Raw genomic sequence first — 15760 nt, forward strand, 5'->3', positions numbered from 1 at the left:
AGAGTCATGTCTGTGGCTTTGGGATTGAGTCTGACTAGTAGAAGAGATGTTTTCTCTATTCTAGTGGTTGAACCTCTATCATAGAAAATCAACCTGGCTTGTGAACAAAACTATTTAAATAGCCAAGAAACACAAGGACAACAAGGTTTATATTAACCCCCCATGTACCAAACTAGATGCTAGGTTTATATTAACCCCCCCTGTACCAAACTAGATGCTAGGTTTATATTAACCCCCCCAAACTAGATGCTAGGTTTATATTAACCCCCCCCAAACTAGATGCTAGGTTTATATTAACCCCCAAACTAGATGCTAGGTTTATATTAACCCCCAAACTAGATGCTAGGTTTATATTAACCCCCATGTACCAAACTAGATGCTAGGTTTATATTAACCCCCATGTACCAAACTAGATGCTAGGTTTATATTAACCCCCAAACTAGATGCTAGGTTTATATTAACCCCCAAACTAGATGCTAGGTTTATATTAACCCCCATGTACCAAACTAGATGCTAGGTTTATATTAACCCCCATGTACCAAACTAGATGCTAGGTTTATATTAACCCCCATGTACCAAACTAGATGCTAGGTTTATATTAACCCCCAAACTAGATGCTAGGTTTATATTAACCCCCAAACTAGATGCTAGGTTTATATTAACCCCCAAACTAGATGCTAGGTTTATATTAACCCCCAAACTAGATGCTAGGTTTATATTAACCCCCCAAACTAGATGCTAGGTTTATATTAACCCCCAAACTAGATGCTAGGTTTATATTAACCCCCCAAACTAAATGCTAGGTTTATATTAACCCCCAAACTAGATGCTAGGTTTATATTAACCCCCAAACTAGATGCTAGGTTTATATTAACCCCCAAACTAGATGCTAGGTTTATATTAACCCCCAAACTAGATGCTAGGTTTATATTAACCCCCAAACTAGATGCTAGGTTTATATTAACCCCCAAACTAGATGCTAGGTTTATATTAACCCCCAAACTAGATGCTAGGTTTATATTAACCCCCAAACTAGATGCTAGGTTTATATTAACCTCCCCCCGCTGTACCAAACTAGATGCTAGGTTTATATTAACCCCCCAAACTAGATGCTAGGTTTATATTAACCCCCAAACTAGATGCTAGGTTTATATTAACCCCCAAACTAGATGCTAGGTTTATATTAACCCCCAAACTAGATGCTAGGTTTATATTAACCCCCAAACTAGATGCTAGGTTTATATTAACCTCCCCCGCTGTACCAAACTAGATGCTAGGTTTATATTAACCCCCAAACTAGATGCTAGGTTTATATTAACCTCCCCCGCTGTACCAAAATAGATGCTAGGTTTATATTAACCCCCAAACTAGATGCTAGGTTTATATTAACCCCCCAAACTAGATGCTAGGTTTATATTAACCCCCAAACTAGATGCTAGGTTTATATTAACCCCCAAACTAGATGCTAGGTTTATATTAACCCCCAAACTAGATGCTAGGTTTATATTAACCCCCAAACTCGATGCTAGGTTTATATTAACCCCCACTGTACCAAACTAGATGCTAGGTTTATATTAACCCCCACTGTACCAAACTAGATGCTAGGTTTATATTAACCCCCACTGTACCAAACTAGATGCTAGGTTTATATTAACCCCCACTGTACCAAACTAGATGCTAGGTTTATATTAACCCCCTGTACCAAACTAGATGCTAGGTTTATATTAACCCCCTGTACCAAACTAGATGCTAGGTTTATATTAACCCCGCTGTACCAAACTAGATGCTAGGTTTATATTAACCCCCGCTGTACCAAACTAGATGCTAGGTTTATATTAACCCCCTGTACCAAACTAGATGCTAGGTTTATATTAACCCCCATGTACCAAACTAGATGCTAGGTTTATATTAACCCCCAAACTAGATGCTAGGTTTATATTAACCCCCATGTACCAAACTAGATGCTAGGTTTATATTAACCCCCAAACTAGATGCTAGGTTTATATTAACCCCCATGTACCAAACTAGATGCTAGGTTTATATTAACCCCCTGTACCAAACTAGATGCTAGGTTTATATTAACCCCCATAGATGCTAGTTTATATTAACCAAAAACTAGATGCTAGGTTTATATTAACCCCCAAACTAGATGCTAGGTTTATATTAACCCCCAAACTAGATGCTAGGTTTATATTAACCCCCATGTACCAAACTAGATGCTAGGTTTATATTAACCCCCAAACTAGATGCTAGGTTTATATTAACCCCCAAACTAGATGCTAGGTTTATATTAACCCCCATGTACCAAACTAGATGCTAGGTTTATATTAACCCCCACTGTACCAAACTAGATGCCAGGTTTATATTAACCCCCACTGTACCAAACTAGATGCTAGGTTTATATTAACCCCCGCTGTACCAAACTAGATGCCAGGTTTATATTAACCCCCGCTGTACCAAACTAGATGCTAGGTTTATATTAACCCCCACTGTACCAAACTAGATGCTAGGTTTATATTAACCCCCATGTACCAAACTAGATGCTAGGTTTATATTAACCCCCCCTGTACCAAACTAGATGCTAGGTTTATATTAACCCCCGCTGTACCAAACTAGATGCTAGGTTTATATTAACTCCCACCTGTACCAAACTAAGTGCTAGGTTTATATTAACTCCCACCTGTACCAAACTAAGTGCTTGGTTTATATTAACTCCCACCTGTACCAAACTAAGTGCTAGGTTTATATTAACTCCCACCTGTACCAAACTAAGTGCTAGGTTTATATTAACTCCCACCTGTACCAAACTAAGTGTTGGGTTGGAAACAAGGGGAAATAATGTGTGAGTTGAGAAATACAAGCGATGATTCGGACAGCAACATGAACATGATTTTCTTAAAGCCAATTTATGTTTGATCTGCAGTCGCTGTATGGATGGAGGCCTGCCTCCGGAGGCAGGTAGTTTCACATTGACGTGACTGGTTGACGGTAGGTGAGGGGCGGGTGGTTCTGTTGCAACACAAACTCACTTCTTTGAGAACAGCTCCGCGTCGCTCGGCGAAGCACTCAAAGTATGAATGCCCTGATTTCTGCAGAGGCCATATCACCGTTAATGCTGCACGGGCCATATCACCGTTAATGCTGCACGGGCCATATCACCGTTAATGCTGCACGGGCCATATCACCGTTAATGCTGCACGGGCCGTATCACCGTTAATGCTGCACGGGCCCAACACAGACCTCAGCTTGGCCACGCAGTACCTTTTAAAGGAGGCACAGTGATTTTTCAGGTGGACCTGTTAGCAGCCAATAGGTGTCTCTCTGACGGCCAATAAAGCACGGCTTGAACCGCTGCTCATCCAATCAGCATTTAGGATACAAAACCATTTTTTATTTTTACAATGATGATTTGTCTTTATAATGTATAAAACGTTGCTCCAACTCACTCCACTATGGATGTAATCTAACCCCTATGGAAGGCAGAAAGATGCTTCATCTATTCAGTTTATTCACATAGTTTATTGAGCTTTAAGTTGACCGAGGACAAACATACACAATGATAAAATAACGGACTGTACAACAATCAACAGCAAGCCATCGTCACCACGGCTGTTTAGTTTCCGGCAGTAAGAAAGGAGGTACAGAGTGAAACCATGGAAACCAACAGGACAACAACAACAACAACGACGAGTCCGTCCAAAATGGCCTCCTATCCCCTGTAGAGTGAACTACTTCTAACCAGCACTCTATGGGCTCACTATATAGGGAATAGGGGGTCATTTGGGGTGTACCCCCACTGTAGAAAACACGAGGACTGTGTAGATATTAACAGTAAGCCTCCCAACAGAGATTAATAGTTTATAATACAGTATACTGTACGCCTCTCAACAGAAAACATGAGGACTGTGTAGATATTAACAGCGTAAACCTCCCAACAGAAAACATGAGGACTGTGTAGATATTAACAGTGTAAACCTCCCAACAGAAAACATGAGGACTGTGTAGATATATTCAATATATGCCTCCCAACAGAGATTAATAGTCTATAACAGTATACTGTACGCCTCCCAACAGAAAAACACTTTACAATAATATATCAACTCAATCATATCCATTCATACACACATGAAGTCAATATGCCCTTCAATTAATTTTCCTTCATAATAATGGGACTTTATATTTACACATACAGGAGCAGGACAGCTATACGTTATAAACTGTACTAGCGAGGCAATAGTTGGAGAACAGTTTACACAAGCATTATAAACTGTACTAGCAAGGCAATAGTTGGAGAACAGTTTACACAAGCATTATAAACTGTACTAGCAAGGCAATAGTTGGAGAACAGTTTACACAAGCATTATAAACTGTACTAGCAAGGCAATAGTTGGAGAACAGTTTACACAAGCATTATAAACTGTACTAGCAAGGCAATAGTTGGAGAACAGTTTACACAAGCATTATAAACTGTACTAGCAAGGCAATAGTTGGAGAACAGTTTACACAAGCATTATAAACTGTACTAGCAAGGCAATAGTTGGAGAACAGTTTACACAAGCATTATAAACTGTACTAGCAAGGCAATAGTTGGAGAACAGTTTACACAAGCATTATAAATTGTACTAGCAAGGCAATAGTTGGAGAACAGTTTACACAAGCATTATAAACTGTACTAGCAAGGCAATAGTTGGAGAACAGTTTACACAAGCATTATAAACTGTACTAGCAAGGCAATAGTTGGAGTAGTTTACACAAGCATTATAAAAACTGTACAACAACTATTTAGCCACAATTGAGTTCAGTAATGATGGGACGAGCAACAGAAAAGGATTGTGACTGTCCCCGGTACAACAGGTGTGTTTACAATCAAACCTAGAGTTGTGACTGTCCCCGGTACAACAGGTGTGTTTACAATCAAACCTAGAGTTGTTACTGTCCCGGTACAACAGGTGTGTTTACAATCAAACCTAGAGTACCTATGACCTGCACACAATATGCTGCTTTGTAGAATTCAGGAAGCCACGAGTGGCATTTCCTGAAAGAAGATTAAACGCAGTGAATATATATATATATATATTTTACATACCCCTTTGAAGACAATGATCTCAGAAAATACATTACTTTGCAACAGCCAACAGACTTGACAACTTTACCGTCCACAAACGCTTTACAATGCACACACAGATATTCAGATGTTTTTATTATTTATTTTTTATTATAGAAATAATTAGATTATCAAAACGTATAATAATCTACTTTGTAGATAAAGTGCAACACTGCAGTGTCAGAAAAATGTTCAGGTGGACATCCAGTAGAGACCACTAGAGACCAGTAGAAACCAGTAGAGACCACTGGAGACCAGTAGAGACCACTGGAGACCAGTAGAGACCACTGGAGACCAGTAGAAACCAGTAGAAACCACTAGAGACCAGCAGAGACCACTGGAGACCACTAGAGACCACTAGAGACCACTAGAGACCACTGGAGACCACTGGAGACCAGTAGAGACCAGTAGAGACCACTGGAGACCAGTAGAGACCAGTAGAGACCAGTAGAGACCAGTAGAGACCAGTAGAAACCACTAGAGACCACTGGAGACCACTAGAGACCACTAGAGACCACTGGAGACCACTGGAGACCACTGGAGACCAGCAGAGACCAGCAGAGACCACTAGAGACCAGTAGAAACCACTAGAGACCAGTAGAAACCACTAGAGACCAGCAGAAACCACTAGAGACCAGCAGAAACCACTAGAGACCAGTAGAAACCCATAGAAACCACTAGAGAACAGTAGAAACCACTAGAGACCAGTAGAAACCACTAGAGACCAGTAGAAACCCATAGAAACCACTAGAGACCAGTAGAAACCCATAGAGACTACTAGAGACCAGTAGAACCCCGTAGAAACCACTAGAGACCACTAGAGACCAGTAGAACCCCGTAGAAACCACTAGAGACCAGAAGAATCACAATGGTGGAATCAAACAGGGACTCTTCCCTTCGATGGAACCCAGGCTTAGTGAAATTAACATGAACCTGTTGTATACTGTTATATTAAAGTTATCATCTGCAAATACACTGAACACCGGAGACAAAAAACACACAACCAGTCTTTTTCCCTTTGACAAAATATCCTTCATTTTTAACAGCAAATATTACACAAACATCCACAGAGATAGAACCACATCTGTCCGCTGGTAGGGAGACTTCTCCCTGCTCTACCAGGAAAGGTTGTTATTAAAATGGCTGCCGGTCAGCAGTACAGGAGGAGGGGGAAGATATTAGTGTTTAACTACGAAGAGTTTCAAAATGGCTGCCGGTCAGCAGTACAGGAGGAGGGGGAAGATAGTGTTTAACTACGAAGAGTTTCAAAATGGCTGCCGGTCAGCAGTACAGGAGGAGGGGGAAGATAGTGTTTAACTACGGAGAGTTTCAAAATGGCTGCCGGTCAGCAGTACAGGAGGAGGGGAAGATAGTGTTTAACTACGAAGAGTTTCAAAATGGCTGCCGGTCAGCAGTACAGGAGGAGGGGGAAGATAGTGTTTAACTACGAAGAGTTTCAAAATGGCTGCCGGTCAGCAGTACAGGAGGAGGGGAAGATAGTGTTTAACTACGAAGAGTTTCAAAATGGCTGCCGGTCAGCAGTACAGGAGGGGGAAGATAGTGTTTAACTACGAAGAGTTTCAAAATGGCTGCCGGTCAGCAGTACAGGAGGAGGGGAAGATATTAGTGTTTGACTACGACGAGTTTCATTTAAAGGCTTGTTAGAACTCACTATTACAATATGGCAGAAGCTTAGGTGAGAGCTGTGTCTCGATGGCACTGAGGTTTTTTGGTTTATTACACTGCTCAGGCCCCCTCTCCATCCATCCCTCCCTCCCTCCCTCTTTTCCCCTCAACCCCCTCTCCATCCCTCCCTCCCTCCCTCTTTTCCCCTCAACCCCCTCTCCATCCCTTCCTCCCTCCCTTCCCCTCAACCCCCTCTCCATCCCTTCCTCTTTTCCCCTCAACCCCCTCTCCATCCCTTCCTCTTTTCCCCTCAACCCCCTCTCCATCCCTTCCTCTTTTCCCCTCAACCCCCTCTCCATCCCTTCCTCTTTTCCCCTCAACCCCCTCTCCATCCCTTCCTCTTTTCCCCTCAACCCCCTCTCCATCCCTTCCTCTTTTCCCCTCAACCCCCTCTCCATCCCTTCCTCTTTTCCCCTCGACCCCCTCTCCATCCCTTCTTCTTTTCCCCTCAACCCAGGCCCCTTCTCTCCATCCCTTCCCCCTCCCTCCTCTGACATGCCAATAAAATCTAAAACACAGAGATTTCACAAGGCCTACATCAGAACAGCCCACCACACACAATATTCCTTCATATCAACCACAGTAATTGTCTTAACAAGAAATTACACACAAAAATTTAAAAAATAAAGAAATCTATTTTAATCAGCTTACAGCGCACTGTGTTAGCCTATCACACACCTGTGTTAGCCTATCACACACCTGTGTTAGCCTATCACACACCTGTGTTAGCCTATCACACACCTGTGTTAGCCTATCACACACCTGTGTTAGCCTATCACACACCTGTGTTAGCCTATCACACACCTGTGTTAGCCTATCACACACACTGTGTTAGCCTATCACACACACTGTGTTAGCCTATCACACACACTGTGTTAGCCTATCACACACCTGTGTTAGCCGATCACACACTCACTACAGACATATCACTTCCTGGTTTCAGAGTTACATCCTTCACCTTCTACATAGTGGGATATCTACATAGTATAACTTGACATTTTTACATTAGAATATCAACACACCGAGTATACAAAACATTAAGAACACCTAGTATACAAAACGTTAAGAACACCTTCCTAATATAGAGTGAGACCGCCATCCTTATTGCCCTCGGAACAGCCTCAATGTGTCAGAACAGCCTCAATGTGACAGAACAGCCTCAATGTGACAGAACAGCCTCAATGGGTCAGAACAGCCTCAATGTGACAGAACAGCCTCAATGTGACAGAACAGCCTCAATGTGACAGAACAGCCTCAATGTGACAGAACAGTCTCAATGGGTCAGAACAGCCTCAATGGGTCAGAACAGCCTCAATGGGTCAGAACAGCCTCAACGTGTCAGAACAGCCTCAACGTGACAGAACAGCCTCAATGTGACAGAACAGCCTCAATGTGACAGAACAGCCTCAATGTGACAGGGCATGGACTCTACAAGGTGTCGAAAGCGTTCCACAGGGTTGCTGGCCCACGTTGACTCCAGTGCTTCCCACAGTTGTGTCAAGTTGGCTGGATGTCCTTTGGGTGGTGGACCATTCTTGATACACACGGGAAACTGTTGAGTGTGAAAAACCCAGCAGCGTTGCAGTTCTTCACACAAACCGGTGCGCTTGGCACCTACAACCAGACCCTGTTCAAAGACTCTTAAATATGTTGTCTTGCCCATTCACCCTCTGATTGGCACACAAATACAATCCATGTCTCAATTGTAAAGGCTTGAAAATCCTTCTTTAACTTCTTTTTCTCCTCCCCTTCCTCTACACTGATTAAAGTGGATTTAACAACTGTGCCCACAATGGCACCCTATTCCCTATATAGTGCACTACTTTAGACCCGAGCCCTATGGAACCCTATTCCCTATATAGTGCACTACTTTAGACCAGAGCCCTATGGTACCCTTTTCCCTATATAGTGCACTACTTTAGACCAGAGCCCTATGGCACCCTATTCCCTATATAGTGCACTACTTTAGACCAGAGCCCATAGACCTCCAAAGTACTGCACTATATAGGGAATAGGGTGCCATTTGAGACCTTCACACAGTATTCTCTAACCCAGTAGAGTGTCTGTACAGTCCAGTATGTTTCCTTCTCTAGTAAAGAGCAGAGTCGTTGTAGGGGCTGGAGGAAGGGAAGGTGGGACAGGGTTTGTTCCAAGGCAGTGTTCCAGAGTAGTCTGCTGTAGGGAGGCTCAGGGTGCTGGAGCTCTTCAGATGGTTCTTCACGCCCCAGGACAGGAAGGAGCCCTTCTTGGTCACCTTGCGGCCCTTGGGGCTCTTGTCGTCGTCGAATGCCAGGCAGATCATGGAGTAGGTCTTAGATATACCTCCGCAGTACGTGGCACTCTTAGTGGGCTGAGGGGACGGAGAAGGAGAGGAAGATGAGGGAGAGAGAGAGAGGTGGGTGGGGAGGGAGAGAGGAGGGGAGGAAGATGAGGAAGAGAGAGAGGTGGGAGGGGAGGGAGAGGAGAGGGAGAGAGAAGGGGAGGGATGAGAGGTGGGAGTGGAGGGAGAGAGGTGGGAGGGGCAGGGGAGAGGTGGGAGGGGCGGGAGAGAGGTGGGAGGGGAGGGGAAGGAGGAAGATGAGGAAGAGAGAGAAAGAGGGGGAGAGAGGTGAGAGGGGAGGGAGAGAGGAAGAGCGAGAGAGAGGTGGGAGGGGAGGGAGAGTGGGAGGGGAGGGAGAGAGGTGAGAGGGGAGGGAGAGAGGAAGAGCGAGAGAGAGGTGGGAGGGGAAGGAGGAAGATGAGGGAGAGAGGAGGGGGAGAGGAGGGGAGGGAGAGAGGAGGGGGGGGAGAGAGAGGAAGGCAGGGAGAGAGGTGGGGAGGGAGAGAGGTGGGAGGAGAGGGGAAGGAGGAAGAGAGAGAAAGAGAGGAAGAGAGGATATTACTACAGGTAAAGACTAAACATTTCTAATTTCTACTTAAATGAGTGAAACTGTTTGAGTTTTAAAAATATTCCCCCCAAAAATCAGGGTATTGGTCACATAATATAAAACGCTTCCTGCAGTAGTTATCCGTTTGACTAAATGAAAAGAAAAGCACATTCAGATTGGAAACTGCCCCTTCTGTCTGTAATCATCAAGCTGAGAGAGAGAGGGACTCCTCATCGAGAGCTGAGAGAGAGAGAGGGACTCCTCATCGAGAGCTGAGAGAGAGAGAGGACCTCCTCATCGAGAGCTGAGAGAGAGAGAGAGGGACTCCTCATCGAGAGCTGAGAGAGAGAGAGAGAGGGACTCCTCATCGAGAGCTGAGAGAGAGAGAGAGAGAGGGACTCCTCATCGAGAGCTGAGAGAGAGGGAGAGAGAGAGGGACTCCTCATCGAGAGCTGAGAGAGAGGGAGAGAGAGAGGGACTCCTCATCGAGAGCTGAGAGAGAGAGAGGGACTCCTCATCGAGAGCTTAGAGAGAGAGAGGGACTCCTCATCGAGAGCTGAGAGAGAGAGGGACTCCTCATCGAGAGCTGAGAGAGAGAGAGGGACTCCTCATCGAGAGCTGAGAGAGAGAGAGGACTCCTCATCGAGAGCTGAGAGAGAGAGAGGGACTCCTCATCGAGAGCTGAGAGAGAGAGGGACTCCTCATCGAGAGCTGAGAGAGAGAGAGGGACTCCTCATCGAGAGCTGAGAGAGAGAGAGGGAATCCTCATCGAGAGCTGAGAGAGAGAGGGGAATCCTCATCGAGAGCTGAGAGAGAGAGAGGAATCCTCATCGAGAGCTGAGAGAGAGAGGGACTCCTCATCGAGAGCTGAGAGAGAGAGAGGGACTCCTCATCGAGAGCTGAGAGAGAGGGACTCCTCATCGAGAGCTGAGAGAGAGAGGAACTCCTCATCGAGAGCTGAGAGAGAGAGAGAGAGGGACTCCTCATCGAGAGCTGAGTGAGAGAGAGAGAGGGACTCCTCATCGAGAGCTGAGTGAGAGAGAGAGAGGGACTCCTCATCGAGAGCTGAGAGAGAGAGAGAGGGACTCCTCATCGAGAGCTGAGAGAGAGAGAGAGGGACTCCTCATCGAGAGTTGAGAGAGAGGGAGGGACTCTTCATTGAGAGCTGAGAGAGAGAGAGGAACTCCTCATCGAGAGCTGAGAGAGAGAGAGAGGGACTCCTCATCGAGAGCTGAGAGAGAGAGAGGGACTCCTCATCGAGAGCTGAGAGAGAGAGGGACTCCTCATCGAGAGCTGAGAGAGAGAGAGGGACTCCTCATCGAGAGCTGAGAGAGAGGAACTCCTCATCGAGAGCTGAGAGAGAGAGAGGAACTCCTCATCGAGAGCTGAGAGAGAGAGAGCCTCCTCATCGAGAGCTGAGAGAGAGAGAGAGAGGGACTCCTCGCCGAGAGCTGAGAGAGAGAGGAACTCCTCATCGAGAGCTGAGAGAGAGAGAGAGAGGGACTCCTCATCGAGAGCTGAGAGAGAGAGAGAGAGAGGGACTCCTCATCGAGAGCTGAGAGAGAGGGAGAGAGAGAGGGACTCCTCATCGAGAGCTGAGAGAGAGAGAGGGACTCCTCATCGAGAGCTGAGAGAGAGAGAGGGACTCCTCATCGAGAGCTGAGAGAGAGAGAGGGACTCCTCATCGAGAGCTGAGAGAGAGAGAGGACTCCTCATCGAGAGCTGAGAGAGAGAGAGAGGACTCCTCATCGAGAGCTGAGAGAGAGAGAGAGGACTCCTCATCGAGAGCTGAGAGAGAGAGAGGGGACTCCTCATCGAGAGCTGAGAGAGAGAGAGGGACTCCTCATCGAGAGCTGAGAGAGAGAGGGACTCCTCATCGAGAGATGAGAGAGGACTCCTCATCGAGAGATGAGAGAGAGAGGGGACTCCTCATCGAGAGATGAGAGAGAGAGAGGGACTCCTCATCGAGAGATGAGAGAGAGAGGGACTCCTCATCGAGAGCTGAGAGAGAGAGAGGGACTCCTCATCGAGAGCTGAGAGAGAGAGAGGACTCCTCATCGAGAGCTGAGAGAGAGAGAGGGGACTCCTCATCGAGAGCTGAGAGAGAGAGGGACTCCTCATCGAGAGCTGAGAGAGAGAGGGACTCCTCATCGAGAGCTGAGAGAGAGAGGGACTCCTCATCGAGAGCTGAGAGAGAGAGACTCCTCATCGAGAGCTGAGAGAGAGAGAGGGACTCCTCATCGAGAGCTGAGAGAGAGAGAGAGAGAGGGACTCCTCATTGAGAGTTGAGATAGAGGGACTCCTCATCGAGAGGTGAGAGAGAGAGGAACTCCTCATTGAGAGTTGAGATAGAGGGACTCCTCATCGAGAGATGAGAGAGAGAGGAACTCCTCATCGAGAGCTGAGAGTTTGACAGCCCTGATAACAACTTAATGCATAACGCAATTTATCTGCCATCGCCTGTCGGTCACCACTGAGGAAACAGAAAGGGTGACATCCTCAGGAGCCAATAAGAACCTTCCAGGCTTCTTCAGGAGCCAATAAGGATCTTCCAGGCATCCTCAGGAGCCAACAAGAACCTTCCAGGCATCCTCAGGAGCCAATAAGGATCTTCCAGGCATCCTCAGGAGCCAATAAGAACCTTCCAGGCTTCCTCATGAGCCAATAAGGACCTTCCAGGCTTCCTCAGAAGCCAATCAGAGCCAGAGGGCGGACCTTACCATGGGCAGGGCGCTGTCCATCAAGCTAACAACGCGGATGTCGATCCCGTCCTCGTCCACATCCTTCAACAGCCGCATCACATCGCTCACTACCATCCACTTACAGTCCTCGTCTCCCACGGCAACAATGTAGTCGCCCTCTTTCAGCCCGTCGACCTGGTAACAGAGAGAGAACAACATTTAGTCATGAACAACAGGTGGAAGGAGGTTTTTAACATTTCCAAAGAAACTGAAATAAAACATAAAAGTGACATAATAAAAAGGAACAGTAAACATTCCAAAAATAATAAAGACATTTCAAATGTCATAAGTCTATTTACAGTTTGTTTGTCAGGATCAAGGGAAAGATGAACGGAGTAAAGTACAGAGAGATCATTGATGGAAACCTGCTCCAGATCGCTCAGGACCTCAGACTGGGGTGGAGGTTCACCTTCCAACAGGACAACAACCCTAAGCAAACAACCCTTCCCTCCGTGAGGCTAAATGTGCGTCAGCCTAACCCTTCCCCCATTAGCCTAAGTGTGCGTCAGCCTAACCCTCCCCCCATTAGCCTAAGTGTGAGTCAGCCTAACCCTTCCCCCATTAGCCTAAGTGTGAGTCAGCCTAACCCTTCCCTCCATTAGCCTAAGTGTGCGTCAGCCTAACCCTTCCCTCCTTTAGCCTAAGTGTGCGTCAGCCTAACCCTTCCCCCCATTAGCCTAAGTGTGAGTCAGCCTAACCCTTCCCTCCTTTAGCCTAAGTGTGAGTCAGCCTAACCCTTCCCTCCTTTAGCCTAAGTGTGCGTCAGCCTAACCCTTCCCCCCATTAGCCTAAGTGTGCGTCAGCCTAACCCTTCCCTCCTTTAGCCTAAGTGTGCGTCAGCCTAACCCTTCCCCCATTAGCCTAAGAGTGTGTCAGCCTAACCCTTCCCCCATTAGCCTAAGTGTGCGTCAGCCTAACCCTTCCCCCATTAGCCTAAGAGTGCGTCAGCCTAACCCTTCCCCCCATTAGCCTAACCCTTCCCCCATTAGCCTAAGAGTGCGTCAGCCTAACCCTTCCCCCCATTAGCCTAAGTGTGCGTCAGCCTAACCCTTCCCCCCCAGTAACCAGTAGTATAGCAGACTCACAGCGGCAGGGCAGAGTGGGTCCAGGGAGGTAACCTGTACAGGTACTGGGTCTCCTCTCAGGGTGAAGCCCAGGTCTCTGTCCTCCAGTCTCAGCCTGACGGTACGAGGAGCTGTCCACCGTTGCTTAGCAGAGAACACTGACAGAGGACCCTGGAGGGGAGGGGCAGGTTGTTGTGAAAACTTACCATGGACACCCCAAACCTTGATAGGACTGACAGTGTGCATCCCAAAGGGACCTGGTCTAAGGTAGGGCACTAGGGCACTATGGAGCCTGGTCTAAGGTAGGGCACTATGGAGCCTGGTCTAGGTAGGGCACTATGGAGCCTGGTCTAAGGTAGGGCACTATGGAGCCTGGTCTAAGGTAGGGCACTATGGAGCCTGGTCTAAGGTAGGGCACTATGGAGCCTGGTCTAAGGTAGGGCACTATGGAGCCTGGTCTAAGGTAGGGCACTATGGAGCCTGGTCTAAGGTAGGGCACTATGGAGCCTGGTCTAAGGTAGGGCACTATGGAGCCTGGTCTAAGGTAGGGCACTATGGAGCCTGGTCTAAGGTAGGGCACTATGGAGCCTGGTCTAAGGTAGGGCACTATGGAGCCTGGTCTAAGGTAGGGCACTATGGAGCCTGGTCTAAGGTAGGGCACTATGGAGCCTGGTCTAAGGTAGGGCACTATGGAGCCTGGTCTAAGGTAGGGCACTATGGAGCCTGGTCTAAGGTAGGGCACTATGGAGCCTGGTCTAAGGTAGGGCACTATGGAGCCTGGTCTAAGGTAGGGCACTATGGAGCCTGGTCTAAGGTAGGGCACTATGGAGCCTGGTCTAAGGTAGGGCACTATGGAGCCTGGTCTAGGGTCAGGGCACTATGGAGCCTGGTCTAAGGTAGGGCACTATGGAGCCTGGTCTAAGGTAGGGCACTATGGAGCCTGGTCTAAGGTAGGGCACTATGGAGCCTGGTCTAAGGTAGGGCACTATGGAGCCTGGTCTAAGGTAGGGCACTATGGAGCCTGGTCTAAGGTAGGGCACTATGGAGCCTGGTCTAAGGTAGGGCACTATGGAGCCTGGTCTAAGGTAGGGCACTATGGAGCCTGGTCTAAGGTAGGGCACTATGGAGCCTGGTCTAAGGTAGGGCACTATGGAGCCTGGTCTAAGGTAGGGCACTATGGAGCCTGGTCTAAGGTAGGGCACTATGGAGCCTGGTCTAAGGTAGGGCACTATGGAGCCTGGTCTAAGGTAGGGCACTATGGAGCCTGGTCTAAGGTAGGGCACTATGGAGCCTGGTCTAAGGTAGGGCACTATGGAGCCTGGTCTAAGGCAGGGCACTATGGAGCCTGGTCTAAGGTAGGGCACTATGGAGCCTGGTCTAAGGTAGGGCACTATGGAGCCTGGTCTAAGGTAGGGCACTATGGAGCCTGGTCTAAGGTAGGGCACTATGGAGCCTGGTCTAAGGTAGGGCACTATGGAGCCTGGTCTAAGGTAGGGCACTATGGAGCCTGGTCTAAGGTAGGGCACTATGGAGCCTGGTCTAAGGTAGGGCACTATGGAGCCTGGTCTAAGGTAGGGCACTATGGAGCCTGGTCTAAGGTAGGGCACTATGGAGCCTGGTCTAAGGTAGGGCACTATGGAGCCTGGTCTAAGGTAGGGCACTATGGAGCCTGGTCTAAGGTAGGGCACTATGGAGCCTGGTCTAAGGTAGGGCACTATGGAGCCTGGTCTAAGGTAGGGCACTATGGAGCCTGGTCTAAGGTAGGGCACTATGGAGCCTGGTCTAAGGTAGGGCACTATGGAGCCTGGTCTAAGGTAGGGCACTATGGAGCCTGGTCAGAGGGCACTATGGAGCCTGGTCTAAGGTAGGGCACTATGGAGCCTGGTCAGAGGGCACTATGGAGCCTGGTCTAAGGTAGGGCACTATGGAGCCTGGTCTAAGGTAGGGCACTATGGAGCCTGGTCTAAGGTAGGGCACTATGGAGCCTGGTCTAGGTAGGGCACTATGGAGCCTGGTCTAAGGTAGGGCACTATGGAGCCTGGTCTAAGGTAGGGCACTATGGAGCCTGGTCTAAGGTAGGGCACTATGGAGCCTGGTCTAAGGTAGGGCACTATGGAGCCTGGTCAGAGGGCACTATGGAGCCTGGTCTAAGGTAGGGCACTATGGAGCCTGGTCTAAGGTAGGGCACTATGGAGCCTGGTCTAAGGTAGGGCACTATGGAGCCTGGTCAGAGGGCACTATGGAGCCTGGTCTAAGGTAGGGCACTATGGAGCCTGGTCTAAGGTAGGGCACTATGGA

General features: G+C 47.7%; 1 pseudogene; it reads right to left on the reverse strand.

Moving 5' to 3' along the window:
- Positions 1 to 8694: 8694 nt before the first annotated feature.
- Positions 8695 to 15760, reverse strand: part of LOC124035366 — a 99170-nt pseudogene continuing 92104 nt past the window's right edge.

This window comes from Oncorhynchus gorbuscha, linkage group LG05 (genome assembly GCF_021184085.1).
Source record: "Oncorhynchus gorbuscha isolate QuinsamMale2020 ecotype Even-year linkage group LG05, OgorEven_v1.0, whole genome shotgun sequence".
NCBI classification, from domain to species: domain Eukaryota; kingdom Metazoa; phylum Chordata; class Actinopteri; order Salmoniformes; family Salmonidae; genus Oncorhynchus; species Oncorhynchus gorbuscha.